The sequence below is a fragment of the Canis aureus genome, chromosome X (assembly GCF_053574225.1).
Source record: "Canis aureus isolate CA01 chromosome X, VMU_Caureus_v.1.0, whole genome shotgun sequence".
Lineage (NCBI taxonomy): Eukaryota > Metazoa > Chordata > Mammalia > Carnivora > Canidae > Canis > Canis aureus.
Window position 1 is genome coordinate 59,512,234 of NC_135649.1, and position 16,493 is coordinate 59,528,726.

Genomic DNA, 16,493 nt, shown 5'->3' on the forward strand with positions numbered 1-16,493 from the left:
CTACAATTATGTCTTAGATATATTTTTTCACTACTGGACACTCTTCAAGGCATTCAATTTAACTTTGAAAGATATACAAGATATGGCTTTTTTTTTGTTTTGTTTTTGTTGTTTCTGCCTCATATTATTTTACAATGGTAGAAGTTAATACCTTCTAAATATTAACAACATACACCCAGAAAGAAGTGGAATACCATACTGGTTCATTATGTGAGATTGCATTCTCTCTTCCTTCACATTCTGCCCCCTCTTTTATCTTGTTTATGTTTTGGTGGTCAGTGTTGAGGCTTTATATAAATATTGCTGGTTTAAATAAATATGGGATCGAGCAACTTCTAATATATGGAACAAAATACACTCAGAACCAAGAGGATCACCCTTTAGCACACCTCAGGGGGACTACCTTCTCTTTCCAATGCCACTTCTTCACCACCACCATACCCCAGCCCTGAATTTTTTCTCTTTTTTACTTTTATTTTAATTTTCTTTTTTTTTCTTTTTTCTTCTTCTTTGTGGATTTTGGCCTTTTATTTTTACTATTTTGTTTTATTTTTTTAATATTTTATTCATTTATTCATGAGAACACAGAGAGGAGAGAGAGAGAGGCAGAGACACAGGCAGAGGGAGAAACAGGATCCATGCAGGGAGCCCAACATGGGACTCAATCCCAGGTCTCCAGGATCACGCCCTGGGCTGAAGGCAGCGCTAAACCACTGAGTCACCCGGGCTGCCCCACTATTTTGTTTTAAAATTTGTTTTTCACTTTAGTGGTCCTTTTATTTTATTTTGTTTTGCTCTTCTTTTTCTTTTATTTTTCAGTCTCTAACCTGTTCAGAATCATCTATGGTGTATTGTACTTAGGTTGTGGTTAATATTTTTGACTCAGCCCACACATACAGCCACTCTGCACTAGACAAAATGACGAGAAGGAAGAGTTCACCACAAAAGAATGAACCAGGAACAGCACTCTCTGCCACAGAATTACAGAATTTGGACTTCAATAAGATGTCAGAAAGTCAATTCAGAAACACAATTATAAGCTATTGGTGGCTTGGGAGGACTCTGGAGACTTCGTTACTGCAGAATTGAAATCTAATCAGGCTGACATTTTAAATATATTAAATGAGATGCAATCCAAACTAGAAGGCCTAACTGCTAGGGTTACGAGGTGGAGGAGAGACTGAGTGACATAGTAGACAAGTTGATGGTAAGGAAGGAAGCTGAGGAAAAAAGAGAAAAGCAATTAACAGACCATGAGGAAAGGCTTAGGGGAAAAAATGATAGCCTGAGAACAAATAATTTAAGTATAATTGGGATTCCAGAAGAGGCTGAGAGTGAGAGAGGACCACAAAATATATTTGAAAAAATCATAGGTGAGAACCTCCCTAATCTGGGGAAGGTAACAGGCATTCAGATCCAAGAGATAGAGAGAACCCCCACAAAAATCAATAAAAACTGTTAAATACCTCAACATTTAATGGTGGAACTTACAAATTTCAATGATAAAAAGAAAATTTTTAAAGTGGCATGAGACAAGAGATTCTTAATATATGTGGGAGAGAAGTCAGATTAACAGCAGACCTATCCACAGAGAGTTAGCAGGCCAGAAAAGCCTGGCAAGATATATTCAGGGTACTAAATGAGAAGAATATGCAGCCAAGAACACTTTATCCATCAGACCTGTCATTCAGAATAGAGGGAGAGATAAAGAGCTTCCAGAATAGGCAGAAAGTGAAAGAATATGTGACCACCAAACAAGTTCTGTAAGAAATTTTAAGGGAGAACCCAGTAAAAGAAAGACAAAGCCCAAGGAAATAATCCAAAAAAAAAAAACAAAACAAAACCAGGAACTGAATAGGTAATACGATGACACTAAATTCATATCTTTCAATAGTTACTTTGAATGTGAATGAGCTAAATTATTCCATCAAAAGATGCAAGGTTTCCGACTGGATAAAAAAGCAAGACCCATCTATTTGCTGTCTATAAGAGACTCATTTTAGACCTAAGGACACCTCCAGCCTGAAAATGAAAGGGTGGATAAGCATTTACCATTCAAATAATCCTCAAAAGAAAGCTGGGGTAGCAATCCTCATATCAGATAATGTTTATACCAAAGACTGTAGTAGTAAGAGAGGAAGAGGGACACTATATCATACTTAAAGGGTCTTTCCAACAAGGAGACCTAATGATCATGAATATTTATGCCCCTTATGTGGGAGCTGCCAAGTATATCAATTAATAACCAAAGTAAAGACATACTTAGAGAATAATACACTAATAGTAGGAGACTTCAACATGGCACTTTCTGCAATGACAGAACTTCTAAGCAGAATATCAACAAAGAAACAAGGCCCTTAAATGATACACTGGACCAAACAGATTTCACAGATATTTACAGAACTTTCCATCCAAACACAACTGAATACAAATTCTTCTCAAGTGCATATGGAACTTTCTCCAGAATAGACCACATACTGTGTCACAAGTCAGGACTCAACGGATACCAAAAGACTGGGATTGTCTCCTGCATATTGTCAGACCACAATGCTTTGAAACTAGAACTCAATCACAGGATTAAATTTGGAAGAGACTCAAATACATGGAGGTTAAAGGGCATCATGCTACAAGATGAATGGGTCAACCAGGAAATTAGAGAAGAATTAAAAAGATTCATGGAAAATAATGAAAATAAAGATGCAACCATTCAAAATCTTTGGGATGCAGTAAAAGCAACTCCTAAGAGGGAAATACATCACAATACAAACCTGTTTCAAAAATTTGAAAAAGCTAAAACACACAAGCTAACCTTGCACCTAAAAGAATTGGGAAAAGAACAGCAAATAAAACCTACACAAAGCAGAAGAAGAGAGATCATAAAGATTTGGGGAGAACTCAATTAAATAGAAACAGAAAAACTGTAGAAAGGATCAACAAAACCAGGAGGTGGTTCTTTGAAAGAATTAATAAGATAAACTCCTAGCCAGCCTTATAAAAAAGAAAAAAAGACTCAAAATAATAAAATCACAACTGAAAGAGGACACATCACAACCAATATCAAGGAAACACAAACGATGTTAAAAATGTATTATGAGCAGCTATATGTCAAAAAATTAGGCAATTTAGAAGAAATGGATGCATTTCTGGAAAACCACAAATTAACAAAACTGGAATAGGAAGAAATAGAAAACCTGATCAGGCCAATAACCAGAAAGGAAATTGAAGCAGTCATCCAAAACCTCCCAAGACACAAAAGTCCAGGGTCAGATGGCTTCCTTGGGAAATTCTATCAAACGTTAAAGAAGAAATAATACCTATTCTACTAAAACTGTTCTGAAGGATAGAAAGGGATTGAATACTACCAAACTCATTTTATGAGGCCAAGAATACCTTGATTCCAAATCCAGACAAAAACCCAACCAAAAAGCAAAAGTATAGACCAATATCCCTAATTAACTCGGATTCAAAAATTCTCAATAAGATACTAGCCAGTAAGATCCAACAGTACATTAAGATTATTCACCATGACCAAGTGAGATTTATCCCCAGGAAGCAAGGCTGGTTCACTGATCTTATTTTTTTTTTTAAAGTTACTTTTATTTTTTTTTAACTTTTATTTATTTATGATAGTCACAGAGAGACAGAGAGAGAGAGGCAGAGACATAGGCAGAGGGAGAAGCAGGCTCCATGCACCGGGAGCCCGATGTGGGATTCGATCCCGGGTCTCCAGGATCGCGCCCTGGGCCAAAGGCAGGCGCCAAACCGCTGCGCCACCCAGGGATCCCAGGTTCACTGATCTTAAAACAATCCATAGGATAGATCATATCAACAAGAGAAAAAACAAGAACTGTATGATCCTCTCAATCGATGCAGAGAAAGCATTTGACAAAATACAGTATTGATTCCGGATCAAAATTCCTCAAAGTTTAGGGAAAGTGAGAACTTTCTTCAGCACCTTAAAAGCCATATATGAAAAGCCCATGATGAATATCATTCTCAATGGGAAAAAAACTGAAAGCCTTTCCCCTAAGATTAGGACCATTTCAGGTATGTCCAGCCTCACCACTGTTATTCAACATAGTATTAGAAGTCCTAACGTCAGCAATAAGCCAAAAAAAAAAAAAAAAGAAATTAAAGGCATTCAAATAGGAAAAGGAGTAGTCAAACTCTCTCTTCACAGATAATATCATACTGTATATAAAAGCCAAAAGAGTCCACCCCAAGACTGCTAGAACTCATACAGCAATTCGGCAATGTGGCAAGATACAAAATCACTGCTCAGAAATCAGTGGCATTTCTGTACACTAACAATGAGATTGAAGAAAGAGAAATTAAGGAGTCAATCCCATCCATTTAAAATTGCACCCAAAAGCGTAAGATACTTAGGGATAAACCTAACCAAAGAGGTAAATGATCTATACCCTAAAAACTACAGAACACGTCTGAAAGAAATTGAGGAAGACACAAAGAAATGGAAAGATATTCCATGCTCATGGAATGGAAGAATTAATATTGTGAAAATGTCTATGCTACCCAGGGAAATGTACACATTTAATGCAATCCCTATCAAAATACCATGGACTTTCTTTAGAGAGTTGGAACAAATAAAATTTGTGTGTAATCAGAAAAGACCTCGAATAGCCAGGGGAATATTGAAAAAGAAAACCAGAGCCGGTGGCATCACAAAGCCGGATTTCAAGTTCTACTACAAAGCTGTGATCATCAAGACAGTGCGGTACTGGCACAAACACAGACACAGATCAATGGAACAGAAGAGAGGATCCAGAAATGGTCCCACAACTCTATGGTCAAGTAATATTCAACAAAGTAGGAAAGAATATCCATTGGAAAAAGGACAGTCTCTTCAAGAAATGGTGCTGGGAAAATTGGACAGCCACATGCAGAAGAATGAACTAGACGATTCCGTTATACCATAACCAAAGATAAACTCAAAATGGTTGAACAATTTAAATGGAGAGAAGAATCCATCAAAATAATAGAGGAGAACACGGGCCACAGCAACTTCTCGCAAGATACATCTATCAAGGCAAGAGAAACCAAACCAAAAATGAATTATTGGGACTTCATTAAGATAAAAAGCTTCTGTACAACAAAAGAAACAGTTAACAAAACTAAAAGACAACCTACAGAATGGGAGAAGATGTTTGCAATTGATATATCAAATAAAGGGCTAGTATCCAAGATCTATAAAGAACTTATTAAACTCAAAACCCAAAAAATAAACAATCGAGTCATGAAATGGGCAAAAGACATGAACAGAAATTTTACCAAAGAAGACATACACTTGGCCAAAAAACACATGAGAAAATGCTCTCCATTACTTGTCCTCTGGGAAATACAAATCAAAACCACAATGAGATACTGTCTTACACCAGTGAGAATGGGGAAAATTAAGACAGGAAACAACAAATGTTTTAGGGATGTGAAGAAGAGGGATCCCTCTTGAACTGCTGGTGGGAAAGCAAACCGGTACAGCCTCTCTGGATAACAGTGTGGAGGTTCCTCAAAGAGTTATAAATAGAGCTACCCTATGACCCAGAAATTGCACTGGGTACTTACCCCAAAGATACAGATGTAGTGAAATATCCTGGGTACCTTGGTGTAAGTACCCGGTACTTACCCCAAAGATATAGATGTAGTGAAATGCTGGGACACTTGCACCCCAATGTTTATAGAAGCAATGTCCACAATAACCAAACTGTGGAAGGAGCCACAATGTCCTTCAACAGATAAATGGATAAAGAATATGTGATCTATATATACAATGAAGTATTACTAAGCCATCAGAAAGGACAAATACCCACCATTTGCTTCAACATGGATAGAACTGGAGGGTATTATGCTGAGTGAAGTAAGTCAGTTGGAGAAGGACAATCATCATACGGCTTCACTCATATGGGGAATATAAGAAATAGTGAGAGAGATTTTAAGGGAAAGGACGGGAACTGAGCGGGAAAATTAGAGAGGGAGAAAAACCATGAGAGGCTCCTAACTATGCGAAATGAACAAAGGGTTGTGGAAGGGTAGGTGGAGGGCTTGGGGTAACTGGGTGATGGGCACTGAGAAGGGCACTCAATGGGATGAGCACTGGGTGTTATACTATATGTTGGCAAATTGAATTTCAAAAACAAAACAAAACATCACTTGCCATCAGGGAAATACAAATCAAAACCACAATGAGATACCACCTCACACCAGTGAGAATGAGGAAAATTAAGAAGGCAGGAAACCACAAATGTTGGAGAGGATGCGGAGAAAAGGGAACCCTCTTACACTGTTGGTGGGAATGTGAACTGGTGCAGCCACTCTGGAAAACTGTGTGGAGGTTCCTCAAAGTGTTAAAAATAGATCTGCCCTACGGCCCAGCAATTGCACTGCTGGGGATTTACCCCAAAGATACAGATGCAATGAAACGCAGGGACACCTGCACCCCGATGTTTATAGCAGCAATGGCCACAATAGCCAAACTGTGGAAGGAGCCTTGGTGTCCATCGAAAGATGAATGGATAAACACGATTTGGTTTATGTATACAATGGAATATTAGTCAGCCATTAGAAATGACAAATACCCACCATTTGCTTCAATGTGGATGGAACTGGAGGGTATTATGCTGAATGAAATGAGTCAATCAGAGAAGGACAAACATTATATGGTCTAATTCATTTGGGGAATATAAATAATAGTGAAAGGGAATAGAGGGGAAGGGAGAAGAAATGTGTGGGAAATATCAGAAAGGGAGACAGAAGATAAAGACTCCTAACTCTGGGAAAAGAACTAGGGGGTGGTGGAAGGGGAGGAGGGTGGGAGGGGTGACTGGGTGGCGGGCACTGAGGGGGGCACTTGACGGGATGAGCACTGGGTATTATTCTGTATGTTGGCAAACTGAACACCAATACAAATAAATTTATTATTAAAAAAACAAAAAAAAAGAAAAAGAAAAGCTATAGATATGCAAAGGAATAGAGAGAGAGAGAGAGAAGGACAAACATTATATGTTCTCATTCATTTGGGGAATATAAATAATAGTGAAAGGGAATATAAGGGAAGGGAGAAGAAATGTGTGGGAAATATCAGTAAGGGAGACAGAACGTAAAGACTGCTAACTCTGGGAAACGAACTAGGGGTGGTAGAAGGGGAGGAGGGCGGGGGGTGGGAGTGAATGGGTGACGGGCACTGGGGGTTATTCTGTATGTTAGTAAATTGAACACCAATAAAAAATAAATTAAAAAAAAGTTAAAAAAAAAGAAAATAATCCAAACATGTTACTATAGAAAAGCACCAAACAAGGAAAAAGAGCAAGAGGATTAGGGAAAAGTACAAAAACAAGTATAAAACAACAAAACCAAAGTAATTACATATTGGAGAAGCTAAGGTAGCAGAGATGTAGGGAAGACTAAGTTTCTCTGGTCCTTTGAATTCAGGTGATAGCGATCAAATCATTCTGAACACCTGAGAAATCAAATGGAGACCTGAGGAAAAAAATGCTGTATTTCTATGAGTAGAAAAGCAATAACTTGCTGAAAGACAGGTGGTTTAGAGACTTGAATCAGCATTGATATTTCTGAGGTTACGGCAGAGGGGAGGAAGCCTGCTAAAGGAGGTACCACAAAGTATTATAAGCATGGGAATGCAAAATCAGAACTTTTAGAAATCTGCTACAGTGGGGTACATCCATGGCTTAAAGATGGTCAGGTGACTAAGTGAGGAAGAACCCCAAGTGTGACATCTCAGTCTTAGAATCCCTGGGATAACAAGATGAATGGAGGTGCCTGAGTGTCGCAGAGTTCCTAGGCATAGGAACAGGGAAGCCGGCTGATAACAGTGAGTCTAGGGGCTGTCTTTCTGCTTTATGTTGTCATAAATTGGAAATAATTGCATGGTCAGGCAACTGCTTTCCTGGCAGAAGTCCAGCAAAAGATAGAAGCATAGCGAGACTCTCCTTCACCTGGGAGGAAAAGTGCAGGTCCCTGCAACAAGATTCACTAAAATTTGGAGTTTTAAAATTTCCACAATGACAGAGGAGTAGGAGACCTTAGTTTTGTCTGGTCCCAGGAATTCAGCAGAATAGTGAACTCAAAAAGAGTTCTAAGAATAGAATTGATGCAATCCTACAAATAGAAAATCAACCACTTTCTGCAAGGTAGGAGGTGCACAGAAGTGAATCTAAGGTAATATATGGGATGATAAACTGAGGGGGGTGATGAGCCCCACTAAGCTGGCTACTGGAAAGTGAAATAGCAGCAGAGAGCAAAATCACAACTTAGAAGTCTGCCCTAGTGAGGGTCTTCCCTGACTGAAAGGAACTGAGGTGGTGACATGGGGCAGAATCCTTGGTCAGACAGTGTGGTCTCTGGATCACCAAGGTCACAGAAATAATATAGGTGCCTGAGTGCAGCAGAGTTCCCCAGCATCAGGGCAGGTAAGCCAGCTGCAATCAGTGAGTCCATGAGTGGGCTTTCTACTAGTTGTTGTCATAAACCATGAAACTGCAACACAGTCAGGCGACCACTCTCCAAGCAGGAGCTCATGAAGCTGCACGATTGTGGCAATACAACACCCCCTCTCCCAGGAGTGATGGTGGTTGGGCTGCTGGAGTGTGTAGGGTTCACTCCAAGCAGCATCACGGCCTGAGAGGATCTCTCAGTCATTGGATGGGTGAGCATAGAGTGATGGTGGAGAACAGGGAGAAAAGAGTGATTGACTGCTTTTCCTTGAGGGTGCACTGAGGACTAAAGGGCTCAAGCTGTCAGCTCCAGGGATAGAAATTGGAAGGCCACTGTTTTCTTTCTCCTCCCCTAAGCAGTGTGGAAAGCCTTCAGGCAATAAAAGTCACACAGAACAATCCAGAGCTGCTGATGTAGTCTGGTCTCCTGGCAATGGTGGTGCAATTCTGCCCAGGGCAAAGACATCTAGGAGTCAGGGCAACAGTCCCCTCCCCCAGAAGATCAGCAAGAACATCTGGATAAGACTAAGTTTGCAGATGACACAAAACTGAAAATCTCCAGGGCTAGGGAGAAAATAGCATACAGAATACATGTTTTTTTTTTTCTCGATTCTTTAGTCTTTCTATTTTAATTTTTTCTCTTTCCTTTTTGACCAATTTATTACCTTATTAACTCTTTTTAAAGTCTTTTTCAATTTTTATAGTTACATTCTATGCATTCATTGTATTTAATTTTATTTTTGTATATATATATATATTTTTTTCTTTGTAATTTGGGGATGCAGTTACTTCTACAAACAGATCAAAATGCACCCAGAAACTAAAGTATTGCTCCATTCTCTTCACTTGTATGATTATATCCTTTTTTTTAAGTCTGTTCAAAATTTTCATCTTTACAATTACAATTTATCCTTTATTGTATTTAATTATACATATAGGGGGATTCCTGGGTGGAGCAGTGGTTTAGCGCCTGGCTTTGGCCCAAGATGTGATCCTGGAGTCCCGAGATCAGGTCCCACATTAGGCTCCCTGCATGGAGCCTACTTCTTCCTCTGCCTGTGTCTCTGCCTCTCTGTGTGTGTCTCTTATGAACAAATAAATAAAATATTTAAAAATAATTATATATATATATGTGTGTGTATGTATGTGTTTTCTTTTTTTTAATAATAAATTTATTTTTTATTGGTGTTCAATTTGCCAACATACAGAATAACACCCAGTGCTCATCCCATCAAGTGCCCCCCTCAGTGCCCGTCACCCATTCACCCCCACCCCCCGACCTCCTCCCCCCCTTCCACCATCCCTAGTTCGTTTTCTCAGAGTTAGGAGTCTTTATGTTCTGTCTCCCTTTCTGATATTTCCCACACATTTCTTCTCCCTTCCCTTATATTCCCTTTCACTATTATTTATATTCCCCAAATGAATGAGAACATATAATGTTTGTCCTTCTCCGATTGACTCATTTCACTCAGCATAATACCCTCCAGTTCCATCCACGTTGAAGCAAATGGTGGGTATTTGTCATTTCTAATGGCTGACTAATATTCCATTGTATACATAAACCACATCTTCTTTATCCATTCATCTTTCGATGGACACCGAGGCTTCTTCCACTATTGTGGACATTGCTGTTAGAAACTTCGGGGTGCAGGTGTCCCGGCGTTTCATTGCATTTGTATCTTTGGGGTAAATCCCCAACAGTGCAATTGCTGGGTCATAGGGCAGGTCTATTTTTAACTCTTTGAGGAACCTCCACACAGTTTTCCAGAGTGGCTGCACCAGTTCACATTCCCACCAACAGTGTAAGAGGGTTCCCTTTTCTCCAAATCCTCTCCAACATTTGTGGTTTCCTGCCTTGTTAATTTTCCCCATTCTCACTGATGTGAGGTGGTATCTCATTGTGGTTTTGATTTGTATTTCCCTGATGGCAAGTGACGCAGAGCATTTTCTCATGTGCATGCTGGCCATGTCAATGTCTTCCTCTGTGAGATTTCTGTTCATGTCTTTTGCCCATTTCATGATTGGATTGTTTGTTTCTTTGGTGTTGAGGTTAAGAAGTTCTTTATAGGTCTTGGAAACTAGCCCTTTATCTGATACGTCATTTGCAAATATCTTCCCCTATTCTGTAGGTTGTCTTTTAGTTTTGTTGACTGTATCCTTTGCTGTGCAAAAGCTACTTATCTTGATGAAGTCCCAATAGTTCATTTTTGCTTTTGTTTCTTTTGCCTTCATGGAAGTATCTTGCAAGAAGTTACTGTGGCCGAGTTCAAAAAGGGTGTTGCCTGTGTTCTCCTCTAGGATTTTGATGGACTCTTGTCTCACATTTAGATCTTTCATCCATTTTGAGTTTATCTTTGTGTATGGTGAAAGAGAGTGGTCTAGTTTCATTCTTCTGCATGTGGATGTCCAATATTCCCAGCACCATTTATTGAAGAGACTGTCTTTCTTTCAAAGGATAGTCTTTCCCCCTTTATCGAATATTAGTTGACCATAAAGTTCAGGGTCCACTTCTGGATTCTCTATTCTGTTCCATTGATCTATGTGTCTGTTTTTTTGCCAGGACCACACTGTCTTAATGGCCACAGCTTTGTAGTACAACCTGAAATCTGGCATTTGTGTGGAAACAGAAAAGACCCCGAATAGCCAGGGGAATTTTAAAAAAGAAAACCATATCTGGGGGCATCACAATGTATGTGTTTTCTTTAAGAGTTTAGAACATAGTTTCTTCTAAAAAAACAGACCAAAATACATCCAAGATATACAGTTGCTCTGTTCTGTTCACCTGTCTGTTTATATCCTTTCTTTTTGTTTTTGTTTTGTATTTTGATTTTCATTTTACAGTTATTGCCTATCCTTTTATTGTATTATAAATTTATTTTTGTACATATATGTTTTTCTTTCTTTAGAATTTTGAGATCAAGTTTTCTAACAGACCCACATACATACATGATCCAGTGTTATTGCTCTGTTCTGTTCACCTGTCTGATTTTATTCTCTCTTTTTCACTTTTTCCCAGTTTCAGGTCTATTCTGATTTCTTTAGTGTCTATTTCTCTGGGGCAATTGTTGTCATTTTAGTATTATGTTCACTCATTCATCTATTCTGCTCTGGACAGAAGGACAAGATGGTAAAACACACCTCACAAAAAAGAAAAAATGGCAGTACTGGCTGCTAGGAACTTAATTAGTATGGAAATAAGTAAGATGTCAGAAAGAGTTCAGAATAATGATTATAAAAGTACTAACTGAGCTTGAAAAGAACATAGGAGACACTAGAGAATCAATTTTTGTAGAAATAAAAGAATTAAAATCTAATCAAGTTTGAATCAAAAGGGCTATTAATGAGATGCAATAAAAACAGAGCCTCTAACCACTACAATAAATGAAGCAGAAGAGAGAAGTAGTGATATAGAAGGCAAAATGATGGAGAATAAAGAAGCTGAGAAAAAGACAGATAACAATGAGTGGATCACAAGAGGGGAATTCAGGAAATAAGTGATACCATAAAGTGAAATAATATTAGAATAACTCTGGTCCTAGAGGAAGAAGAGAGAGAAGGGCAAAAGGTAAATGTGAGAAAATTATAGCTGAGAATTTCCCTAATCTGGAGAAAGAAACAGGCATTCAGGTAAGGAGGCTCCATGAACACCCCTCAAAATCAATCAAAATAGGTCAATATCTTGACATAAAAGAGTAAAGCTTGCAAATCTCAGAGACAAACATAAAATCCTGAAAGCAGCTCAGGACAAGAGATCCATAGCATACAATGGTGGAAACATAAGGCTGGAATCCGACCTACCCACAGAGAACTGGCAGTCCAGAAAAAATTGGCATGATATATTCAGGGTGATAAATAAGAAAAATATGCAGTCAAGAGAAATTATTCCAGCAAAGTTGTCATTAAAAATAGAAGGAGAGATAAAAAATAATCTTCCAGGACAAAAAGAAAGTAAAAGTATTTATGATCACTAAACCAGTCTTGCAAGAAATAGTAAAGGGAATCTGTTGAGTGAAAAGCAAGGCCAAAAGTAACACACCAGAAAGGAACAGTGATAAGATAGAAAATCAATGACTAAATTGGCACTAAATACATATGTTTCAATAGTTGCTCTGTTGTAGGTGGGTAAATGCCCCAAACAAAAAATACATGGTATTAGATTGGATGAAAAATCAAGATCCATCAATATGCTGTCTGCAGGAGACTAATTTTAAACCCAGACTCATCTCCAGATTTTATTTTATTTTATTTATTTATTTTTTTCATCTCCAGATTTTAAGTGAGAGGATGGAGAAGGATTGATCATGATAATGGACATAAAAAGAAAGCTGAGATAGCAATGCTTATATCAAACAAACTAGATTTTAAACCAAAGACAATAATAAGAAATGAGGAAGAGCACCATATCATAGTTAAAGGGTCTATCCAACAAGAAGATGTAACAATTTTAAGTAATTATCCTTCTAATATGGGAACAGCTAGATTTGTGAACCAATTAACAACAAAATTAAAGAAACACATTGATCACAATTTAATGATAATTGGGGACTTTAAAACCCCACACATGGTAATAAACAAATAATCTAAGCATAATATCAAGAAGGAAAAAAAAGAGCTTTGAATGACACACTGGACCAGGTGAACTTCAAAAATGTATTCAGAGCATTTGGGACACCTGGGTGGCTGAGCAGTTAAGTATCTGCCTTCGGCCCAGGATCAAGTCCCACATAGGGCTCCCTGCATGGAGCCTGCTTCTCTCTCTTGAAGAAATAAATAAAATCTTTACACATACATACACGCACACACACACACACATATTTATATTTATTTATATTTGGAGCATTTCATCTTAAAGCAGCAGAATGCACATTCTTCTTGACTGCATGTGGAAGAGTCTCCAGATTAGATCATATAGTGAGTCACAAATCAGGTATCAACCAGTAATAAAAGATTGTGATCTTTCCCTGCATATTTTCACACCACAGTGCTCTGAAACTTGAACTCATTGGGAAAGAACTCACATACGTGGAGATTAAAGAAAATTCTATTCAAGGATGAATGGGTCAATAATTAAATTAAAGAATTTAAGAAGTTCATATAAATAAGTGAAAATGAAAATACAACTTTTCAGAACTTTTGGACTGCACCAAAGGCAGTCCTAAGAGGGAAGAATATACCAATACAAGCCTTTAAATGAAAGAAGAAAGAAAAAGAAGAAAGAAAGAAAGAAAGAAAGAAAGAAAGAAAGAAAGAAAGAAAAAGGAAGGAAGGAAGGAAGGAAGGAAGGAAGGAAGGAAGGAAGAAAGAAAGAAGAAAGAAAGAAAGAAAAAAAGAAAGAAAGAAAGAAAGAGAGAGAAAGATCTCAAATTCACAACCTAACTTGAAACATAAAGGAGCTGGAGAAAGAACAGCAAATACTGCCTAAATCCAGCAGGAGATAAGAATTAATAAAGATTAATGCAGAAGTTAAGGAAATAGAAATCAAAAGAATAGTAGAACAGCTCAAGAAACCTAAGAGTTAGTTCCTTGAAAGAATTAATTAAATTGATAAACCCTTAGCCAGACTTACTAAAAAGAAAATAGAAAGAACCCAAATTAATAAAATAATGAATGAAAGAGGAGAGATCACAACCAATACTGAAGAAATACAAGCAATTATAAGAACATATTATGAGACAATATGCCAACAGATCAGACAATCTGGAAGAAATTGAAACATTCCTAGAAATGTATAAACTACCAAAACTGAAATAGGAAGAAATTGAAGAACTGAACAGACCCATAACAAGAAAGGTAATCAAAGCAGTAATCAAAAATCTCCCCAAAACCAAGAGCACAGGGCTGGGTGGTGTCCTAGAGGAATTCTCACAAATATTTAAAGAAGAATTAGTACCTATTCTTCTGAAGTTGTTTCAAAAAATAGAAATGCAGGGAGGCGGGGCAAGATGACAGAAGAGTAGGGTCCCCAAGTCACCTGTCCCCACCAAATTACCTAGATAACTTTCAAATCATCCTTAAAACCTATGAATTCGGCTTGAGATTTAAAGAGAGAACAGCTGGAATGCTACAAGAGAAGAGTTTGTACTTCTATCAAGGTAGGAAGACGGAAAAAAATAAAGCAATAAAAAAGGATCCAAGGGGGGAGAGACCTTGTGAGGAGTTTGGGTAAGGTCACACGGCGAGTGCTCCCAGGACAGGAAAGCCCCGTCCAGGAGAAGCAGGAGCTTCACCAATCTCCCCGGATGGAAAGGCGCTCCAGGGAGTTGGAGCAGGATCCCAGGAGGGGCGGGGATGTCCTCAGGCTCCCTGGGACACTAACAAGAACCTGTGCCCCTGGGAGAGCACGCCACACCCCGCGGCCAAACTCCCGAAAGTACTGAAGCATACGCATGGCTGGATCTGGGAGCAGCTTGGAGGTGGCTCTGGTGGTGGCTCCGCGCAGAGGGGGCTGCGGACCCCGGGAGCAGCTCGGAGCGGCTCGGGCACAGGCTCCACACAGGGGGGCGGTTCGCGGCCAGGACCGTGAATCCAACACCACACGCCCGGGAGCACAGGGCGCCGGGGACACAGCCCAAGATCCGGCACTCCCCCCGGCCACGCAGAGGCCGGGAGGGAACAGGACAGAAAGGATGCTCCAGCCCCAGCGGCCCCAAGCTGAGGAGATAAGCGGCCCCTGCCCGCTTAACATCCAGGCCCCTGCAGACTGAGAGCTCCATAGTTACTGTAGGAGCTGACTAGAGGGCTGGAGGGCTGGCCGCTGCTACTGTTGTTGTTCCTCCTGGGGCCTCACAAGATAAACAGCTTAAAACATTCACTGAGCCCTGCACCAGGCAGGGGGGCTGAGCAGCTCCCGCAAGTGCTAACACCTGAAAATCAGCACAACAGGCCCCTCCCCCAGAAGACCAGCTAGATGGACAGAGGAAAAACAAATTATTGACCAAGCAGCACTGGAAAGTTCCAGAAGTGGAGGGATTTACAGTATACAAAATCAGAGGATATTCCCCCTTGTTTTTTGTTTTTGATTTCAGTTTGCTTCCCCCCTTTTTGTGCTTATATTCTCTTCTTTTTTTTCCTTCTTTTTTTCTTTTTCTATTCTTTTTTCTATTCTCTGTTTTTCTCCTTTTCCCAAAACAACTTGTTTCTGGCCACTCTGCACTGAGCAAAATGACTAGAAGGAAAAACTCACATCAAAAGAAAGAATCAGAAATAGTCCTCTCTCCCACAGTTACAAAATTTGGATTACAATTCAATGTCAGAAAGCCAATTCAGAAGCACAATTATAAAGCTACTGGTGGCTCTAGAAAAAAGCATAAAGGACTCAAGAGACTTCATGACTGCAGAATTTAGATCTAATCAGGCAGAGATTAAAAATCAATTGAATGAGATGCAATCCAAACTAGAGGTCCTAACAATGAGGGTTAACGAGGTAGAAGAACAAGTGAGTGACACAGAAGACAAGTTGATGGCAAAGAGGGAAACTGAGGAAAAAAGAGACAAACAAAAGATCATGAAGATAGATTAAGGGAAATAAGTGACAGCCTGAGGAAGAAAAATCTACGTTTATTTGGGGTTCCCCAGGGCGCTGAAAAGGACAGAGGTCCAGAATATATATTTGAACAAATCATAGCTGAAAACTTTCCTAATCTGGGAAGAGAAGCAGGCATTCAGATCCAGGAAATAGAGAGATCGCCCCCTAAAATCAATAAAAACCTTTCAACACCTCAAATTTTTATAGTGAAGCTTGCAAATTCCAAAGACAAAGAGAAGATCCTTAAAGAAGCAAGAGACAAGGGATCCCTAACTTATATGGGGAGAAATATCAGATTAACAGCAGACCTCTCCACAGAGACCTCACAGGCCAGAAAGGGCTGGCAGGATATATTCAGGATCCTAAATGAGAAGAACAGGCAGCCAAGAATATTTTATCCAGCAAGGCTCTCATTCAGAATAGAAGGAGAAATAAAGATCTTCCAATATAGGCAGAAAATGAAAGAATATGTATCCACCAAAAGAGCTCTGCAAGAAATTTTA

The 16,493-nt window shown here is 39.1% G+C and overlaps 1 protein-coding gene across 3 annotated transcripts in view; it reads right to left on the reverse strand.

Moving 5' to 3' along the window:
* CYLC1 (cylicin 1) overlaps positions 1–16,493 on the reverse strand; it is a 110,840-nt gene that overhangs the window by 60,650 nt on the left and 33,697 nt on the right. The gene's annotated exons all lie outside the window — the stretch shown is intronic.